General features: G+C 44.0%; 1 protein-coding gene across 1 annotated transcript in view; it reads right to left on the bottom strand.

Annotated features, from left to right (window-relative positions):
- The window catches only part of NFATC1 (nuclear factor of activated T cells 1), a 102,340-nt gene that overhangs the window by 68,207 nt on the left and 11,389 nt on the right, over positions 1-22,744 (bottom strand).

Genomic DNA, 22,744 nt, shown 5'->3' with positions numbered 1-22,744 from the left:
CACTTTACATGGGCTGAGCTTTTGAGCACTCTTGCTACATCCACAGAAAACTTTGCATAAATTCTGCTGCAGTGTTCAGCAAAAAACCACAATGAACTCTATGTTCTTTCAAAGTACTGAGGGAGGCAAACTGACGGAGTCTGCAAGTGGAAAGGACACAACTCATCCATCCCCATGCTTCCTGGGACACCCCTCATGCAGCAGCACTCTGCTGCTTGTGACCCGTCCCCTCATTAGCTGATTTTTATGCTAGTAAATACCTCCTGGGACAGTATGGAGACAGATCACATACACATGATTAGTAGCTAACCATGTGTGTCACATTCTTGTTATAATCGCACAAAAATCTCATTGAAGCTCTTGGGCCTGCCTTGAACCTCATCCATGTTACAGTGACTGCTCTGATGACAACAATAGTTATTTCTGCCACAGGCTGTGGAGGAACCAGAGCCTGACCTCATCTGCACCATAACCTGTAGAAGCTAATCAGGGTTCCCACTGCTGTGGAGTCCCCAGACAAAGTCCCACTTGTGGCTGCCACCTGACATTAGGAAATGAGTCTCACAAAAACAGTTATCTTGCAGGGGTTAGTGGTGAAGCCTTGTCTCAAGGGAAGGGAGGATGGAGCAACTACAGGAGAGAGGAACGTTGGGAAGGTGCACTGTCCCAGGAGATGACTCACCCTAGAGCAAACCTGCTCACTTTGTTGTAGGTTTAGGCTCCTCTGTGAATGGTTCAGGTCGTTTTGGGCATGAGTTATTCACCATCACTGAGTATGACAGATCAAAATTTATCATAATTTGGTGAGGAGCAACACTAGTTTTATGGTACATGCAAGTTCAAAGTTAAATAAAGCTGAAAGCAAGTGGTGAAACTCATGTATCAAATGCTGCTTTTATTTGGTTTTTTTCTGTTTTCACTCTCCTGAAATCTTACAAAGCAATTTCATGTTACCTCTTTAGGGTATTTTACCATCTGATAGCAGGAATGCTATTAAAAACAAAGATCTTGAATCATTTTTACTCCTTAAGCCCTGCTAAATTCTGGTGGGTGCTAACAGGCCCAAAGCCCTCCCTCTACTATCAAACATGCTGAATGGCAACAGCAATTCATAGTGGCAAAGTTTCAGGTACCACAGTGACCAGTGCATGAGCAAGGAAGGACGATGAGCCTAGATACATCTGCCATCACTAATCAGGCATACCATAAATTTTTCACCCCGCACTTTGGTCAGAAAAGCCAAGAGGAGAACAGAAGCATTTTAGTTTGCTTGATTTGGTGCGGCAATTTTTATATCCTTACCTAAGGCATGTGGATGCTGGAAGGTTACAGGGATAGAAGGAGGACAAGGCTCATTTCTAGTACTACACTATTTTATCAGCTCTGCATTCCTGAGACACCATACAAAGGCAGCTCAGAGCGAGGGGGTTGTGACATGATATGATTGATATGATATGATATGATATGGGGGTTCCATACCAGCATTGTCAAACTTAAAACACATTAGTGGCAGTTTGAAAATCTGCACTATCAGCAAAACAACGGAGAGAGAAAAGCAGAGCCATGCCTGTATACTACCTTTAGCAGGGTGCCATGGGCTATGAACCTCCCTCCAGCTCCCTATGGAACACCCACTCCTATGGCCCCTAACACACACATCAGCACTGTGCTGCAAAAAGAGGGATTTCTGGCTTTCTCCCCCAGAGACAGACATGCAGCTTGAGCTGCAGGTCAGTGATTGCAGGTGTGCTCCTGCTACAGCCAGTGGTCACAGGGAAGCCACTGTCCTCCTCATCACCACTCTGTCCCCCCACATGACAGCCCTGGCTGGTCATTAATTCCAATGGTGTGTGTGAGCAGGGCTGGCAGAGTGACCTGGATTTGTCCCAGGCTGATCTTTCCCACCTCACTATTTCCAGAGCCTCAGCAGCAAAGCTTAGGTAACGGAGGAGACACAAGGTATCCCGGGGTATTTTTGGTCAAGACCAGCATGCGGATTTTGCAGGGGGAAAAGTAAGACAGTGTGACATGCCAGGCAAATAAATTTCTATGCATTGCCTCCAGTCGTCATGGAGGATGCTTTTTATGGAGAGTGTAAAATTAAAACAAACACATATTGAATTACAAGGCCGCTTAAAATGTAAAAATAGACTAGCGAGTAACTCAAACCTCAATTCAGCAAAAGCAAAATCTCACACCAAGGTACCCATATTTTTACTGAATACGGGCAAAGAGGACCAAAAATGTTGGTCTTGCATTGGGTTCTGCTATTTCAGGCTTTATTTTAAAATCTGAACCTGGCTGCTGCCATACTTTGTAACCTACTGCTGTGTCTCAGCTTGTGCTTTTCCCACAGGTTTCCTACCAGGAGGCAATCAAACACCCATAGCCCTCAGCTTTGCACACCTGCCTTCCCTTGAAAAGTGTTCACATGCTGGAAAATAAATAATAAGATCTCAGATGCATGTTTTGCATTGTTTTTTAAGGTTTGTAAACTTCAAGATAAATTTATGTTTGCTTTTTTTAAAGGCCCTGTCCTAGAGCCATGCCATACTTTGCTTTGGATCCATTACCCAAGTTACTTACTCCCTTAGTGCCAGAAACACCCAGAAAGACTCATGTAATCACTATATGCTTGATTTTGCTGCTCTCAAAATAAGAAAACCTCACACTCACATCACTGTAAGTTTGATGTCGTATTATGTCTTACAAGGCATCTGATCTTCAATTTGTATTTCCCTTTGAGCTTTACCCATTGCATCACATTATTTACTTTTATATTATGTCACATAATCATGTATGCCAACAGAAGCAATAAGAGAAAGTGATGCAAGGATTAACATTTAAAGGGGCACATACTGTGAATGACTTAATTTAGGTTATGCACCCAGTGCACGATTTCTTTGACAGACAGTGTTGAGCCTTGGGAGTTTTCAGCATGCTGCAGATGTCTGGAGAATGGGCAAGATCCTGCTTACTGTCAGCTGGGTAAGAATATTCCATAGTTCTCTCAAAACACGGGAGAATGATATTACTGTCACATGTTCAACAGTGAGGAGCAGTGTCAGTAAAGGCAGAGTTGTGGTACTTTAGGCTGTTAGATTTGCCAGCAGTCAAAGGGAATATTGAACAAGATCAATGTACAATGGGATGGGAAAAAAGGGTGACTGAGCATTTTACTTGGTGAGGAAAGATCTCGCATGTTCATATCCATGCATATTTTCCATGTATGCTCTGGGGTACTGTACTAGGTGGAAAAGCGATTCAGTTTCCTGGCCTGCAACATGGGATGCATGCGTCAGACACCCTATTTTTATCTTTTTCTCTGTGTAACAGAGTCCAAAGCTCTTAATAACTCAGTGGCTGAGTATGGGTGACAAAGGTGCTACAGCATGCATAGTAAAGGATATGTCTTTCCTACCAAGCATGCTTTGCTTGGCAATACATAGATCCAAGTGGAAAGAGGTGTACTTTCCCCTGCTGTGGAAACCGTAAAAGGAATTAGCTGCAAAAGAGGACCCGGAGCACAATGTTTCTGAATGAATTTCCCTTCCCAAACAAAGACAGTGATACAGCAGTCACCTGGTTCAGTACAAAGGAAAGATGCAGGAAAAACTTAAGTATGCAGATAAGAACTGTGTGGCCAAGAATGATTGGTTTTGAAATGAAAATAGGTCATATTCGCTTGTTCTGACCAACACTGACTACTCTGCTCTTTTCCTCTTTGAGCAACCCTGTTAAAAAATACTTGAACTCATCTCAAATGATATTTTCATTTTTATTGTCTGAAGCTGCTAAGATCAAAATCAGACTTAATTGCAGGCCTATTATACACTCCTCTAATTCTATCAAAAGCGATGCAGTCACTGGTAATTAACACCAGAACAGGACCGATCACAGCTAAGCTCTTTGTCACCTTACACTGTCTTATGCAAGAGTGAGTGAAAAGGCTGCACCGGCTGCGCCACCGCATCAAGCCTTCCCTGGGATTCCTACACCTCTCCATCATCACTTTCCCAGCACCATCTCCCACCAACATGTCTTGATTCTCACCAGTAGGCTGCTGCTCATCTCAGTGCAGGGTGCCAAAGCAAACCCCAGCCTTTCCCTGAGGAGATGCACTTGTGTGCTGTGGCTGGATGTTTTCATGTGTCTGGGTGCCACGGCACTGAAAAGCAGGAATCTTCCTCCAGTGGCCAGCAAAGTGTGAGGGAAACAGGGCTGTCACCCTCACAGCCATGAGCCGACTGCAAGGTACTGTCTGAATCAGTCCTAGAGCTATGACGACCTCAGGTTTATCACACACGTGAGCATACTGAGGCTGCCTGGATTCCAAAGGTGTGCCTGGGACACATCTATTAAATCTGCCAACTGGAATTGAACAGACTTGGAAAATGATGAGCAGAAGGAGATGAAGTGTTTCAAACATAAGCACTAGAAAAAAAAAAAGCAAAACCCTCCCAAGCCTTGCTACAGTTAATAATTTTGAGGAAATTTTGCAAACGTCACATCCATTAACTCAAATGCTATTTCAGCTTCAGTGGTTATTCTACAGGCTGTGAGGAAAACTTCTATTATCTAAGCCATGGCATTTATTTTAAGAATCGCAGTTGAAATATTCTGCATGTTCCCTTTCCAAGTGCTTTATGCTTTTGGCATGCCCAAGCATCTGCTGAAATGCTCAGAAAGCTACCTGTCACAACAAGGAGCCCTCTGTCTGGAGAGGCTCCTGGAGGCCACCGAAAGAATGGTCCTGTTCTCACGGGACGCACCAGCCGGATACACCCTCTGCACCACCCATGACATCAGTCAGGAAGAAAGGGAGCTATACTATGTAATAGCTTTCAAGTGTACTTACTGGGAGTTTGAGGAAAGGACTGCAAGAACCCTACAGTGGTGCATTCCTCCAGACCCAGACTCTTGTGCAAATATATTAAGTGAACACTGGGGTATAATTTAGGGCTTAGCCTGTCCCAATGCATTAAAGGCTGAGCTCCCACTAATAACAAAGCAGGGCATGACCAGGGACTTAGTATTCACTCTCAAAAGTAGTCAGCAGCTTCTGCTTGAGACTCTTGAGGCCTGTAAGGGCTGCCTCCTTAATGATAATGATGTGCCAAAAAAATGCCACAGGGAACATCCATATCAGTAATACTTCTTGTGTGCGTGCCTGTTTTTGTATGTTTGGTATATAAAGACAACAAGTAAATACACCCATTTATGCCTCTAAAAATATTCAGAACAATAACTACGTTTTCTTATCCGACCATGTAACTGATGGCCATGCTGCATGCAGCAGGTACCACAGTGCTTATGCTCAGCAATGCCTTACACATCCATCTGTCCCATTTGTATTCCCAGAGCTGTTCAAGGAATACCCGAGTCAGTCTGGTGAGAATCACTGGGGAGACTAACAACCCAGTCTGGTGTAAGGGGTCTTCTTTCCCCTTTTTTCCCATCGATGCTTTGGAAAGTAATTGAAATGCTTTCAAATAAGGTCAAACAGAATAAAATCTATAACATAGTGACATTTTTAAGTCAAGACAAGTGCTGCTTGTCTCTTTAAGCTAGAGCTTTGGAGCTACACACCAAATAGCTTTATTGCTCACTTTCTCAAGCAGCAGGTCTTTTTTTTTTTTGCAGGAACTGCACATGATGAATAATAAAATGAAACAAATTGTCATGTTTTAAAAGTGTACCTAATAGACAGCCTCAATAAAATAGCATCAGTGAGTGCTCAGCATCCTGATTTTTTAAAACCAAATCAAAGATCAAGCTGTTTAAACTACAAAGAAAGTGCACAAACATTTTGGGTATTGATTTCAGTTGTTAGCACCGAGCACGCATAAAAATAGTGTTATCAATCTGATTTTCAAGAAAAAGAATTTACTCTCATCTCCCACGTAGAAGCACTGGAAGACGTAAGCCACTGCATCATGGGCTTGAACGGCAGGAGAGAAAAGCTGATCTTGTGGGCAGTGACTGTCATGTGAAGCGCAGGCACAGGGGGTGAGGTCAGGAGACCAGGGCATCTATTCTGGTGTGCGCTGCAGAGATCCTGCCCGACCTTCGCCCGGGCAGCCACCAAGCCGCCCTGCCCCATGCCCCCAGCTGAAAATGCCCAGGGACCTGCTGCTGAAAGCTCAGGGAGCCAGTAACCTACGCCTCTGGGAAAAAGTCAGGAAAAGACTGCCCCCTTCAACACAAAATTCCCTCTACCTATTCTGACCTGGTTTGGCCCTGAACTCTTTTGCCTGGGGAGGTCTGAGAAAAAAACACGCCTCAGATGCCCTGAGGCAGTGGAACAGTAGCAGCTCTCCTTCCAGTCTCCTCTCCCAAACCCCAGATGCCATGGGAACTGGTTTATGGAACTCCACTCAACTCCTCTGCTCCAGAGGGAAGCTGGGCAGTCCTGCAGCTCAGGGGTGTACTGCATGCTGAAGGGCAGCAGCAGAGCACGAGCAGGCATCTGTACCCTGAGCTACAAAGCAGGAGCCAGGCAGGGGCTGGCAGCCCCCACTCTGGGGATTCAGGTCCCCACAGCACAAGGAGCAAGCAGCCCTGGCAGTGCCAATGAGGCAGACAGGCAGCATCAACAGAGCACCGACAAACCACTGAGGCATGTCCCTTGCTCTGTGTGTTGAAGAATCCCCGTCTCTTTCCAGCCGTTTCTCTCCACCTTCAAGCTCACACTCTGCAGGTGTACACGTTTCAGTCACTGCCATGCTACCTGTGTGTCCCTTGCTCTTTCCAGATCTCTCGACACAGGCTTCCATGTACCTAGGATTGAGCAAGGCACATCATCCTGACCAGGATGACCAGGAAAATCCTCCCTTTGCCAGCAACCAGGCAGCAATAGGGGGTGCCGGTTTTTGGATGAGGTGCACAGCTCAGCTCCAGACTCTTCATCAGTGAGTATTCAGGTGCTAAACTTGGTCTGCTTGGGACACTCCTGATGAGAGCACAAGCCAAAAAAAGAGGAGCATCTTACTCAAAACACCAGAGCAGACGGACTTCAGAATGTAAACGTAAAACACAGCAAAACAGAACAACCCCTCAAAAATAAAACACTTCCTTAGGAGCTGAGGTGACCCTCTGGCTGTGACAAATTTTGCTGTACTTCATCTGACGCAGTTAAGCAAAAAAAGTGAATAAATTATGCTCTGTGCAATGAAACATGTTACTACCCCATAGGCCTTCACTTACTTAAAATAAAATTGTAACAGGAATTCCTACAGATTTTTGTGCTACTTTCAGGATTTATTTTTTCTTTCTGAAAGTGATTTTCCTTGGATTCACTCAAACTGTTTTAAGATCCAAATGTAGTCAGAGCTGGTCCACAAATAAAAATAAGATGGCTTGCTCCTGCAAAGGGCCAACCCTGGGCCAAGGACTAGAGCTGGATGGGAGAACAGTGAATGGAAACAGCAGGAGTGTGTTTTATGTGGCACTTTCTAGTGCTGCCACTTGGACCTTAACTCAACAGAGCAGCAAAAGAGCAGCTGTTCACATCATGATGAATAAAGATCTATATAAAACTTCCAGCTGCAAATACACTGAGGAATTATTAATCTTAATGTAATAGAGACGCTGTACACTCAGTCACTGGCTCACAAGTAATTTCAGTCTCTATCCAGGGAAAAACAGCCTTCGTGGCGGCTAGCTCTCAGCACAGCCATGAAATCTGCTTGTCTAACCAGCCGCAAGACACTGCTCCCGACTTCTAGGACGGATTTTCCTCCTCAAAAATACACATACCTAAAAACCAACCCATGTCACACTCCTCCTAAAACTATTAGACTCATAAGAGGGATGCCCATCAGAAAAGGAGTTACTAATGGAATGAATTTGTAAGTCCTGGGCACCTTATTCACTGGGACACAGAGAAATCATTACTGCTCTCAAAACATCTTCTACCACAAGACCAAAGAAATGTTCTTCCTGTAATCCTTGCTGCCTCATTGTGCTCCAAGGATTATAAATCCACATCCGGGGGTAAGTCCAGCACAACAGTGCCCTCCCTGAAACTATCCAACCCCTCAGTCTACTGAGTTTCTACTCAAAACATTTGCCCTCAGCATCCATCATACCCATGGACATGCACAAGTTAAAAATAAATTATCACAAGAGCTCTGTAGAAGGAATTATTACATGTTCTTAGGCAGATACCCTGGACAAGCTCATACTTGTGAGCCTGCCTTTCGCCATGCTGCTGACGCACTGCTCGCACCCAGCACGCTCCCGTTTGTGGTGAGCACAGGCTGGCCCAGGATCCTCGGGCGTGTGTCAGGTGCCGTCAGCATGATGCCCTTCACCAGTGCCCATCCCAGCCATGCTACACTGCCACTGCCAGCATCCCTCGGTGACGCCACCAATCTGAGACACACCCTCAATGCCACATTTCAACTCAGTGGCTCACGAATGCTTCAGCAACTGCATGACTTCGAATTCTCACCCTTGCGAATTTGAGGACAATGGGGCACCCATCTACCCACAGGAGTTATCTAATTAGGGACCAATGCTTTTGAGGTGCATATCAAGATGAACACTGGCTTATATGGGACAGGGACAACATAGTTTCAGGCATAAAATTTTTGGATACCAGTGAGACAGTATTAGACAAGAAATGGCTGCCTTTCTCCTCAATCTTAACTTCTATCCAAATGGCATTTATTTAAACTGCTACTGAAGACAGAAAGCTGGGGCTATGTTTAAAGGCTTTATCTCTGTAAATATTTGGAGAGCTATAAATACTGAGCTATATTCATAATACGAATATTGCACTTACTGTTCTGTTGCCATGAAAATTACTACAGATATACTTCCAATTATTAATTTCTCTGATTTGCCAAGCACTCGTTTGAAAAGACCAAAAGAAATCTTATGTGAGACATTTTGCTATTTAATTAGCCACTGGAGTCAAAAGCCACAGCACAGAGCAGGAACTGAAAACCCAGTGCTGGAGGCAGACAAAGCATGTAGTGCACTAGCATGGTATACAGCTGTATGCCCCAAGTGAGACTTATTATAATCAGACAGTCCATGAATCAAGCCCTGACTGCTTTCTGTGTTTGGGGAAAGGAGGAAGTGGGAAGGGAGGCTGGCTGAATGTCTGAAATAAACCTTGCTTCTTCTGAAAGTCACATGAATACCGATGGCTTCCAAATTTCACAGAACTGCTGTCCATTTTTGGCTGGGTTTATTTTTTTAATGTAGGAATGAATTAATAGAAGGAAAGCATTTCAAGGCATTTTATAAAAGTGCAGAGCAAGGATGCATTAGCAGATGAAGGAGCAGTGAGCTGGGCATGGAGCGATCAAGTTCCCATCTCCAACCCTGCCAGAGAGTTTTTGCTTTATCACAGATCATGACTTGATTAGAGCAGAAAAAAAAATCATAACGACTTTTTACCTATTTCCAGACTTCTTTGTTTAATCAATCTGTGCTTCAGCCTCTTCACAAAACAAAAGCCAGTAACCACAGTGCCAGAAGGCCAGGTAACCCTTTCTTCACTATGAAAATACAGCACTAGCAGCCCCCTGGTTCCAATCCTTGCACAATTTACAGCCATGTTTCTTGGGGAATAAAGCAGATTAATGCAACCCCACTGCTCTTTGGAGTCAGAGAAGTGTCATCTGCATGTGTATGTTCCTTTAGACAGGCTCTGCTTCTGTTGTTTCAACCCTAAAGAAGCGTCATTGTCACATGCACAGGATTCATAAAAATGCTCCTCATGACTCCTGTCTCAGAGCAGAAAGGAGCTGTGGCTCTGCCAGGTCACTTTACACTTCTGGTCCTACACTACTTCCCCAAACCACCTTTGATCCACCTGGTGCAAAAGCTCCGATTATGCTGCAGTTTTATCTGAGAGCGTGTCTTCCATGGAAAGCATTCAAATGCAGCAATAAAAATAGGTCAGGTCTACCTTATAGCTCGGATTCAAGGTTTTGACCTCCAGAACAGTCTGATTAAACTATGAGAAATCTAGAGAGATTGGATTCCACACTGTGAGCTGTTTGAGGGTGATGCCATTGGTTTATGTCACTTCTTTTTTTAACAAAAACCCTCCAAAAACCAAAAGGATGGAACAGACAAGACTCAGACCAATGAACATAACATGAGGTGCTCTGCCACAAGGGCAACAATGAACTGAAAAGCCGGAGATCTCCAACTGCAAGTAAATAAAATAAGCATGAAAGACTCCTAAATACACTTTCTCAACATACAGGGACTATTTTCAATCAATCATTCTAAATATTGTCACACTGAATAACATTATTTAGCAACAGCTGTTGCACTAGAATTTCTGACTTGAATACTGACAAGCTAACACCACAACCCTGCTTAAAGCCAGTAAGACAGCCAAGTAAAATGTTGCAAATATTAATAGTAGAACTTGCCAATAAACGCCTCATAGAGTAGTGTATCTGCTGCTGCAAATGGATGACACTCGGCTGCAGTCAATGGAGTGGGATGTGAGTGCATGACTGGGAATTGAGGAGGATGCTGACTCAGGGTAGCAATTTCTCCTTTGAAGGGAGGTATGATGAGAAGGTGATGGTGATCAGAACCCGTGTTTTTACACCCAAGACTGTGTCTCTATCAACCTGCTGACTTCAAACACGAGGCTCTAGTATGGGTCAAATTCCAAGCCAGAGACAGAAATGACAAGGTCTTAAAAGGCACTGCTCCTCCCAGCCATACTTAAGCCTCACCTGGGTATCCAACCTAAGAAGTACATCTCAGTCTTGGCAAACTGGTAAGACCTTAAAGCCTGCTGAGCACAGTTAGAAACAATTGTACACAAAACATCCAGTCAAAAGAAAAAGGGAAAAGCCAGGTGATTCATGCCACCTAACTTCTAACACGTACAGGCTGGACAACAACAGGGTCTAGTCACCTTGGCTGCCGTCACAGCCACCAAAATGAGACAGGCACTCTGAAGGTGTGACTTACCCAAGCAGCTTCAGATGTTCACATCAGAATAAAATTAATAGCTCACTAAAGTCTACACCGATGAGCCTTCCCCTGATTACAGAGAGAAACCAAGGCAATTAGCTCAGCAGCAGACATGTAATAAGCCCTAAAATGTGGACTTGCCCCTGCCACCTGTCCAGGCCACAGTTCAAAGCATGAGTGTCCCACAAGCCCAGGGCAGTGCTGTGAGGCACACGCTGCACTTTACCTGAAGAGACATGGAGCAGAGCTCTTGGGAGAAGGCCCCTGCAGAGGCAGAGCCCACTACAGACACAACGCTCTGCACTTCACCATCAGGTGTTTCATTTGGAGCAGCTGCCCATAGCTTTCCACAGCAGGGGTGCAAGACCATTGCCTCGGACAGTGGTACTTTGCAGCCCTTTCCCCTCCCAGAGGGAAAGATCAAAGTCAGCTCCACCACAGCTTAAATTCAGTGCTTTGGCTTCTCCACCCTGACCTTGGGGGCCTGCTTTCCCCTCGTCCTGGAGTCAGCCTCACCACAGGTTGGGCACAAGGTGGTCACGGCCAGAACACACTTGACCAGCTTCCTCCGCAGCCTCCCTCCCTGTGCCCGTGATAGGACTACTCACCCCTCCCTCCCTTCCTCAGAAGGGTGTCACAAAGGAGCAGCTCATTTTCCTGCAAAGACTGCAGCAAGCCCCCTAGTCCCAGCAGTGCTCCTGACCTCTGCTCTGGAGCACACAGGAAATTCTGGAGCACCATCACATACAGTTTCAGTGGCCTTGCTGTTGACATCGTTTCAAAACTGGATGGCATGCTAAAATCATAATAAAAATAGAATCCTGAGCACTGTTCCTGCTAATGACCACTTTTTACATTCAATTCAAACATGTATTACACACCTTTTTCCACTACAAAAAGAGAAAAGATAATTTGATAATAATTTGAGAACCCAAGGGCCAAATTTCATAATATTTTTCTTTATTTTTACTCAAACTGGAGGAAGAAGAATGCTTTTACTCATCAGACCATATTCCTACAAACATCTACTACTATAGATATGCTTCCAGGCTAATGCTGCCTTGTGATTAGAGCAACTACCCCTGTCAAATCTATTTGAGCTAAGAGCTTCAGGGATTTCATTTAGGACAGCACAACTGCAGAGCCATAGCCCAGCTCCAGTATTTTCACTGCACTGCCTTGCTCTTTGCAAAGCCTCTCCAACCTGCTTCCATCTCAACTGGGGCTCTTGGAGCCAGCAGTGGGGCCTTGACAGTTCACATATTTTAAGGTTTTCCTCACAACCTTGAGGGATTAGAAAATGAGGCTTTGATGTATTCAGGACATGTGCTTGAGATTACTTGTGTATCTAGATGCTAGCACATGTGCCTGCAAGTTGTGGTCTAAATTTGTTTGTCCCTGGAAGCTCAAGTTTGCAGCTGTGGGTGGAGTTTCTGTACAATTCTATAACTGCATGCCAGTCTGTGGTCAATAACACTCTATAGCCTGTATTCAGTAACAATATTTGAGTCTATATTAAAGATTACTATATTGTTGCAGAATATGAGCGACAGCACATAAGGCCCACATAATGAAAACAACATCACTTCAAAAGAGGTGGTTGAAAATTAATTTGAAACCCATTTAGAAAATTATTTCAGTATTATTAGGGATTGATTTAAAAATGCCATCTAGAATTCTTTCTTTTTGCAGCTGTATATTCTGCGCAATTTTATGAGTTCCTGCACCTACGGGAGAGATTTACATATTTTATGTAGCTATTTTTTTTCTGATATGACAGGCACTATCTAAATATTCTTGTACATATAAACAAGACTGATCCGTGCTGCATTGTGTTACAACTAGACTAAATAATCTTCACTGAAGAGGAGGTGTTACAAGATCTTAATACAGAGTTCTGCAAGAGGAGGGAGGATTTTTTGGGGGTTTTGCCTTTTTATCAAAAAGTGGTATCTTCTGTGGACTTCTCCAAGATGAAAAACCAAACTGACCCATACCAGTTGCACTTCTTCAGCATATCACAACTTTCAGACATGCTATTCCTGTTCAAGTCAGTAAGAGTTTTAAAGCTAAATCTAACCCTGCATGCTTTGCCAATTTTCTCTGGTGATTCTGTCCTAGAAATGCAGACACTTGGTACATATATACCAGTGAGACTGTATTAAAAGCCACAGCAGGTAGAAAATAATACAGCCTAGGGAAGTTTTGTTTTTGACTCTCCTTAATCAAAGCTATGCACAAAGCACAATGAGGCACAGTAAATAAAGACATTTCACACAGACAAGCACGAAAATCTTCCAAAACAAAGAAAATTAAATTATCTTTCAACTAAAGAACACACTGCAATGAAAGACTAAATGAGCAGTTCTAATTAAAACCATGCTGTGAATCTCCTACTTTCCACCACAAAAAAAAAAATCAGCTAGTATTTGTGCATGTACAGCCACCCTCCAAAACCAGTCAAGCAGCTTTCCAGCCAAACAATGCAAGACACAGAATCTCAGAGCTGCGAAACATATTGAAATTATTTCCATAGCAATCATAATAACAATATGTCAGGCCAGGATATGCAGGGAATGGGGTGGCAGCAGGAGCTCAGCCCCTCACCAGCCCCAGTGCTGCCTGCTGTTCCCAGCACAGTGCTGGAAGCACCCACACAGTATCCACCCCTTGCCCCACATCCATCCCCTTGCCCCATGGCTCCATCCAGTGCCCTGTGTGTTGGTGCTCGTCTTGGCAATGATCAGTTTCATCCAAAACAGGCACTCGCATCCCTTCTCTGCCCATGCTCAGGAGCAAAGCATTTCATGCCAGTGTGCACATGCAGGAGAGCCAAGGCGCTGCTAGTCCTGGCCGCTGGTGAGCACAAGCAGCCTCGTGCAAGCCCTGCTCAAGCTTCTTAATCCTGACATGTTGCAACCATCTCAGGCTCAGGTGTCTCTGCTTGCAGTGCTAAACCAAGCAGCTGCCTCAAGTGAAAACACTAAGAGGGGGATGAAAGCTCAAGACTAACCCTCTATGCGTGAGCTGCACCTGGGCTTCATGCACAGCGCATCTCTGAACAGCTCTCCAGAAACGAAACATGATCTCTCTCCCACCCCGCTCCCTTCTAGATTTTTATCTGTTTGTGCAGTCACGATGTACTGTGGGCTTCCCGAAGGCAACCCACTGTCCTTTCACAGGCAGAGAGCCGAGGGGACAGGAACGTGTGGCTTATTAAGCACAGCAAGCATGGGCATCCCTGTCCTGCATGGAACATGCATGACATGCTGATACTGCTGTTTTCATGCCAGCACAGTGACAGCAAGCAGCTAAATGTAATAGACTTCACTGAACAGTCTAAATTATAGACTTGGATGACATGAAGAAAGGAACAGTTTGCCCAAAGACAGAGAAAAGTAATGGGAAGATTTTGGACAGTGATGGAAAGCTTGGATCCAGTATCATGATGCCTGACTTGCTATCAAGACATTCAGTAAAAGCTTCAGAGACTTCGTGACCTTTAGATGTGGACTGCTACAATGGTGGCAGAACAAATACAAGATGCAGTCATCCTAAGGGATCACAAAATCAAAGGGACTGAAGACAGATGAAAATGAGGATCCAGTTAGTAGCATTCACCTGAAAGCCATCAGAAGGAAGTAGCAATATACAGCGAACCTGCAACTGATGCCCAAAAAGCATCAGATTTTTAAGAGAGAAAACCTAGTAGGTCTCCTGAAAAGCAGCAGAGGCCTGCAAGAACAGAATGAAACTTGCTCCCCTTTATCATGCTATTTTTGGGCAGCTGGTAGCCCCACACACTCACGCCTGACACCCAATCTCTTTTAACACCCGTGGCAAGGCAGCAAAATTGTCTTACACCAGATTTTGCAGCCAAGTAACCTGAGTGACAATACATTGCACAATTAATTGCCAGTTGTCAGCGTATACTTGCTTGGTAGAAAACTTAAGCACATATTCAACATTTAATCCCACTTTATGAAAGTTTAAGGATGTATTTAAGTGCTTGGTTTCACTGTAACAGATCACTTTGCTCCATCTCTTCTACATTTCTTCCCCCTCTCATTACACAGAACTGGACCAGCAGTATTTCTACATGAGTAGGACTGCAAGTGGCAAGGGATCAGTTCTCTTTCTCGTGAGGACTATGGGTTTTTGCCAGGATTCACATGTAACACCATGTTATCAGTGTCCCAAAGAGCAAAACTCATTGAGGGACACTCCAGCATCTGTAACTCCCCAAAATGTACCCACACTGTGCCTGCAAGTGCTGTTTACTGCACTTGAAACCTAGGCAGCAGACTTTTAAATCCCAGTGTGCATAATGTCTGCATGCAAACCAAAAGCAGGAGTTCCTCTGCTTTATTGGGTATTTAAACATTAAAAACAGGTGTTTAAAAACTGCATTACAAATCTGTCTGCAACCTATATTATTTTTACCATGTGTAAGTAAATTGATCATTAGCATGTTTCAACTGTTTCAGTGAAAATATGCAACTCCTGTTAAATTATTTCTTAAACATGTGGAGGGAAGAAAAAGTTTATTTGATTTCACTGCACTGACAGCATGCAACAAATTTTACTTTTGTGTATGTGTACAGCAGATGATCTCCCTTTCATGGCATGTATCAAAGAAGATCTTGAGCTATTCTTCACAAGGAAAGAAATTATAAACCCCTGCTCATAATGGAAGATGAAATGTACTTTGAGAGAGCAACTGAGTAATTTGACACCATATTTTCCACTGATTCAGCCTGTTAGTTGAAATAATGACTAATTAAAATGGAAAATCTATACTATAACCATATATACTGATATTCCATATCACAAGGTGTGTTACAGATGTAACTCTTCTTACATATAAAAATTATAAAGTATAAAATAAGAAATTCCAATGGAGCTATGCTGGTGTGAAAGGGACCTGAAATATGAACTAGCCCCCAGTATATCTTCACGCAGAATGCAGACAATATGATTTTCATGATACATGTTTTATGTAATTTGGAGTACCAAGAAAAAAAATATCATTTGCCCTGAGATATTACTTTTAGGAATAGAGGACAGATGTCTAGTTCCCAAAGCAGACTTATAAAAAATTAATCGCCCGCCTCATGGAGGTTAGCAGTATTTGGCAGGTAGGTTAGCTCAGCTCATAATGAAGCATCTGGCTTCTGGTAAACCTGCACTTTAATTTTAACTGTGTTTCATTTCAGATTTCGGGTGCATGTTAACGTGCAATAATCTGGCAAGTCTGGAGCAGATTTGCTGATTGGTAACTTTGGCATAGGTCTTCTCAACTGCAACCAAAACTAAGTCAAGTAACAACTGTGGTTCATGCTCAGACCACAGCCTCACATACCACCTGAATCTCCCTGAAAAGCTATTTTAAATCCAGTTGTCAACACCTCACCCATCCAGTCTTATTTTCTCAAAAATGGCTTAACTAACTAAGAGTCAGCAAACCCCAAAGCATGTGCTTGAATTAAGCAGGCTAAGCTGTCTAAATTCAGGAGTGCTCCAACAGTGCTTTGAATGTAATTCGGTTAGAGTCTGGGGTTTTGTTGTTTTTTTTAATTGAGGTCTGGTAATTTCAGACAAGCAAAAGATCTACCCATGTAGTATTTTTCCTTAGAAAAGTGGGTAGCCATTTCTACCACTACTGGTAGCCTCTTCTGGTTAACCAGAAGCATCTGCAACTTTGTCTCTGCCTTCTGATTCTGTGACAGAGAAAGCGTCTGCATCTTTTAGCAGATGCAGTATTAAGCACAGGACAAAAGGATAGAAAGGGCAAAAAAACCTATCACACTAACAATCAAGGATGAGTCCTGATTTCTCCCTGAAAAGTAGTAGTACACATTTTAGAGGTATACTTCTAAAATTATGATGAACCACCCTTTTAGAAAACATGCAGAAAAAAACCTCTGGCCACAATGAAAGCAGTTCACCAAGTTAAAAAGATACAGCACAAGGCCTGAGGAAAAGTAAATGAAGAATCAGAGAGCACTACTACATTTACGTTCTGCCTTTCTTGGCCTTGCTGAGACTTCTATCACACTGGTTGTAGACACCCAGGGTGCATGTGCTGCTTGTCACCAAGACCACCAGCCTGACAAGGGAAGCAGGAAGTGAGCAGTGCTGGAGATAGAGATGACTGCCCTGCTTCCCCTGTAATCTAGAAGGACTTTGCCTTATCAACTGCCACCAGAGGACAGCTAGAGGATACCCCGCACAGTGACAGCAATGCCACTGGCTCCCTTGTTGCAAAGAAGGAGGCAGAAAGGAAACCAGAAGAGGCCAATGAAAAGGCAAATCAGGAGCTGAGATCATCATCCCCTTTCCCCAGGGAATGGAGACAGCACCAGCAGAGGAGGGGGAATGCTTTCCATCCTCTCCTCCCTGAAGGCCACAACCAACTTCTGCTTTGCCTGCAGCCACCGAGTCCAAACTGAAGGCAAACCTAGGGCTAAAGCCTTCGGGGTGGAAAGCCAGATTGAATATCTCAGCATCCTAACAGCTGGAATATGTACTGCGGCGTCCATCATGCTGAGTGTGGGCGAGGTATCATTTTTAACAGAGAGCAGAGTACACCCCCCAAGCACTGGCTGATAGAAACCTTGTTTTTCATTTGGAAAGGGCCGTTGCACCAAACAGCAGAGGCCTGTCCCCAGGATGGCTCATAAATCAGAGCTGAAGTTGCATTTTCAGGGTCATGAAATCTTCTCTGGCTGACAGCAGCACACTTTCCAGGATGGCTCCCTTCTGGACTTACCCCTCCTCAGGGAGGCCACAAGCTAATGATACAGCTGTGCTTGTGGAGCTACTCTGTGGGACCAGCTCCATGCAAAACCCAAAAATGAGAAACTCCCTCCTTTCCAAAACACACTTTCCTAACCAAAAACAAAAAATGTGATGAAAAGCTTTCAATGGGCGTTCTTCCATTTGCTGGATTTATAGAAGCAATAGCAGCTTTAAAACATCTGCCAAATCATTCTACATTTCAGTTTTGATTATCTGTCTGCTAGTATGAGGTTTAGCTTTAACTATACAGATGCAAGAAGTGAGAAGGCCATTCAGCTCAGATTTATCCTTAAGAAGTACCGGCTGTCTAAAACAAGGCTATAAAGTGTAGGCTCCCTGTCTGGTTAGTTGTGTGATTGCATTGCTTTGTGCTATTAATTGCAACCTGGCTAACAGGTGCTTGCCAATGTCTTTATATGCCTGCCATAAGGAAGGATTATATTTCCATCTGAACAAAACGGTGATGCTGCCTTCTAAAAAGAAGCTAAGAGCAGCACAGAGAGGAAGTCCACTGTGGCATGATGAGTTGAATCACTGCTTACTAACAAGAATATGCCCTCTGCTCTGCTCTGCTTGACCCAGAGAGGGAAGGGGAAAGCAGCTAACACTGTTTTTCCCACATCCTCTCCTCTTGGTCAGGTGTCAGATGGCCATGAGCTGGACCCACCAGGGACTGTTTTTTCTCTCTAATCCCCTTGACTCACTCAGCAACGGTGGCAGCTCTGTTGTTTAAAACAAACTTGCAGCAGTGGGGGACCCCTACCAAGAAAAGCACTTATGAACACACTGCAGGTCCCATACAATGGGACTTGCCATGAGTTCACTTTTGCTGTGCAGCACCAGAACATTGCTGCAAAGGACTTGGCCTGCTCTGTCTGGAAGAGCCTTCCTCTTGGCTTCCTTGTACCTTCATCTTCTTCCTGTCATCAATGGTGAATGAAACCTCTTTTCAGTCTTTTCCTTTCATACTTCAGCTCTCTCTCCTTCCCATCTAGTCTTCTGGTTATCACAGGACTGTCTGACCTCATGCTGTCGGCTGTGTGTGAAGAGAGGTGCTGATCAGAGTGTGATGCCCCCTGAAGTTACAGTGCTTTGTCAGTGAGGCTTTCTATTCCCCAAGAGGTTTGCAAAAGGTATTCTTTGCTTATGGGTCTGAAGATGAAAGGGCTCTGGCAGGTACCTGTGGCGGCCAGTACCTTCACTGGGACTTTGTGCTTGTTATCCGAAAGCAACAAAACCAACTGATCCATGGGAAGCAAACAATAACACACTCCATGTGTTACCAAGGTGCACAAATAACTCAGGGGCATGTTGGTGCCTAATTATGGTGATGTGGAGATGTGCAAAAAATACCGAGGCAGTAATTGCCATAGAGGAGAGTCTGACACTTGTTAGTCATAAGGGGATTTAAAAATCCCAACAAATGCCTCAAGGCCTTTGAAAATCAGACCCGAAATGTCTACTTGGGATCTTGTCAAGAAAGGACACAGACGACTCTTGTGAGCAAATCTCCTGGCACAGACAACATTTTGCCTATGTAAATCAGCAGACAAATCATTGTGTTTTGCCTGTAAAATGAGGGAGTTCAGACTATTTAGCTGTTCACAGGCTCAGATCAAATTTCATAAGGGAGCACAGGAGCCATACACAACCTCTACCACCTCACTGCAAAGAGGTACAGTGAAAGGCAAGGCAGTGTTCACTGTGTATTCCATATTAACTTAATTTTTCAAGAGGAAAACAAATACTGGATAGTACTGTTTACTTAGATAAAAATGGAAAACCCTTACAACTTCTTTTCTTTCCTTTTTCTAACCAATTTATCTACTTCATGTTAGGAGAGATCTTGAAGAGAATTCCTGGCATATTTTGTGTCAGAAAACTTAAATATAATCATGGCTTTTGAAAGTGCTTACTAGTGCTACTCCGTGCATTTGAATATTTTCTTTCACCATTGAATACAATCTTCTATGGGAGTACATCATGCCCTTTAATTAAACATTCTTGAGTATTTGGATTTTATCTCACAGATACACCACACCCTGCTTGTAAAAATTCCATCTCAGGCAGTCAAAGTGCTTGACTTATTTCAAAGATGAGTTATTAATTGGAATGTCTACAGACCATATATTTATAATCTGGTGCCATCCCTCCCTGGGGAGCCCAAACTTTTATCTGCTGGATTACTTACCTGCAGCTGAAACAGGGCCACTGCTGGCTGAAATGCAAACCTCATCTTGGGCAACTCCTCACCATTACTCTCAAAATGAAGAATGGGAGATAGGTCCAAACGGAGGACATTTTTAAGATGTTCTGGATGTAAACCCCTTGAATTAAATTCACCTCATTTAAAATGTGTCTGTAGCTATGTAATGCTGTGGGTTTCCTAAATACCCCATTCACTTCATCTTGCTTTGTTCGAAAAATCCTCACCCCAGCCATGAACTCTTGAGAAGGAATAGGTGGCAGCAGGATGCTAGCAGACAGGGTTTTGCTTCTCAGAGTGGTCCCAGGTTTAACCCTCACCTGACGCAACATGAAGCTTCACAATGTCTGATGCCAGCCAGGGCACCATCCCTGTTCTGACTCAGAGGTGGGAGTACTCCAGTCTGAAATCACCAAAGGCAACAGCAACTCGCAAAATACTTCCCCAAGCCAAGGGGTGAAAGCCAGTGCCAGCTGTGAGCTCACCAGCACCGCTCCCCAGCACCACTCGCTTGCCAATCCTCTGCGGCATTTTTAGCTCGCTAGGCGCGCCGGCTCATCCCACTCTCCAAACGTTTAGCAATCGGGAACAGCGATAGCTTGGAGCTGCCATGGCAGCCAAACACCCAAACAGGCAAAAGTGAAATGTGAGAGAATTATTGTGTTACCAGGCTCATGAGCCTTCACAGGCAACTTGAAGTGCTCCAAACCGTATCGTTCCTAAGTGCAGTGGGGAAGGTGCTGCCATTCCACAGAAGGAAATCCACAGGAAATCCTACTGGCATGAAATAGGCCTGGGAGATGGCACACAGGAGCTTCCAGTGAGCAAGTCCCATACATGATGCAGAGATGATAAGGAGCAAGTGGTGGACACGACTGCTGCCACAGGCAGCCTCCAGCACCCACCAGGTTTGCCCTTTCCATGGGTCAGTATGAACTCCTCAGGCAGCCTGCCATGCTCAGGTTTGGGAGAGAAAAGCAATCTCATACAGTGTTGGCATTGCGCACAGTGCCAGGTCCTCAGCTTTACATGTGGCCCTCTCCAGCTGCACAGTAAAGTCACCAGCCTGGAGGAGCCAAGGAAAAAATTGGTCTCCAACCTTGAGCTTCATGTCATACCCAAGAGAGACTCCAGGCCTCCTATGCCACCGCTCTCCTCATTCAGCATGCTTGCCTCAGAAACCTTTGATCCTCAGACATTCTACCTCCTAAAAGAAGAGATGGATCAGCAGCAAGGAAGCTAATGTTGCCTGGAAAAAATAGATAAACCTGCTCTGGCTGCAGAGAAAGCAACCTCCTGGCAATTTTGCTTGGGAACCATGCCATGAACAGCAGATGCTTTTTGGATTTACTTCTCCTCTGCCTTAGCATGCCCAACAGATTTGTGGAGGTATTAATGTGAGAACATCTCCTAGCTTCGGAAGCAAGATGCAAACGAGAGGGGGTTTGAAACAAAGAGAGCGAAACAGAAAAACAGAGAGACAAGAGAGACCTCATCCATATTCTCTTCTCATTGAAGATAAAGGGGAAGAGCTTTAACAACAGCAGAGTTAAAGCAAGTTTCCCTAAAGTACTGACATAAGAAAGACCTGACTATCAACATGGGAAAAAATGTAACACAAAAAGGTAGTACAAGAGGTCAAAGCAATTTTATGAGAGTTTTCCCTGAGTCAACAGAATAGAAAATATTAGAAATGTTGAAGAGCTAAAAGCTTGATACAAAATTTCTGACCTGAAGACACTAAGATTCTGTTTGAGTTCACATCTGAGTTTGAACTTCAAAACTTGGGCTCCTTTCTGTATAACCCAGTGGGATGAATCAAACCTGACCCAAACCGCTGCAACATCTGGAAATACGTTGATTCAGAGACGCATTTTTCAGGTTTTGTCTGTCACCAATTTATCAGAAATTACTCCCTAGATTTCCTCCTCCTCTGTTTATTTATACATACTTTTGTTTTTCAGGTACTTCTTTATTTGTAGATACTTACTATTTCTGTTACAAAAATTATTTATAAATACTTTCTTTCTTTTTGGAAGTACTTTTAATCCATCCATCTATTCACCTCTGGTCTAAGTCAGAACTTTTATGCATTTCTTCAAACACATAACTGGCCATGATGGCAATGTCAGCACAGAGACACTTTTCTGCACCTCTTTATGTTTCTGTTCTTTTTGGAGAAAAGGATGTTTGGGTTGTAATAAAAGGACTGAAAAATACATTAATCCTTATTAAGCCGGTAAAGCCAATTGACAGGGCTGGGACTGTCTGCTTCCTCCCCTCTCCCTTCATGCCCTTCTGTAATTTCCTCTCCACTCTTCTGACACTTGTTTGTGTTTGGAAGCAGCATGCTCACTCCTGACAGACTGGGACAGGGGATGAGAGGGGAAATGTCTGGACACATTTAGTCCAATTAAATGTTGGCATCACATTCAGTCTTTCCAAAAAGCACGTAAGAAACTTTAAGTGCCAAGCTGGCCATTGCAAATTGATGCCTCCCCATTTGCATTTTCTTGCATCAAGCCACAAACAGAGCAGCTTTAATTGTCAGCAAGCATGTCTGCCACAAGCCCCTCTTTAATATCACTCACAAATGTTCTGCTAAAACCTTTCAACTTGCAGCAGACAACTTTCATAATCCCATGTCACTGATGAGTTCTGGCAGAGCTAAAGTGTGTTTGCTGCAGACAACTCCCCTCACTTTCCTTTTCCAGCTGTGGCAGCAGCACACATTTACACAGCAGCATTCTCTGCCTGGTGTCATCCCAACCTCCCACC

This window comes from Corvus moneduloides, chromosome 1, assembly GCF_009650955.1.
Source record: "Corvus moneduloides isolate bCorMon1 chromosome 1, bCorMon1.pri, whole genome shotgun sequence".
Classification (NCBI taxonomy): Eukaryota; Metazoa; Chordata; class Aves; order Passeriformes; family Corvidae; genus Corvus; species Corvus moneduloides.
This window is presented reverse-complemented; position numbering and strand designations above follow the sequence as displayed.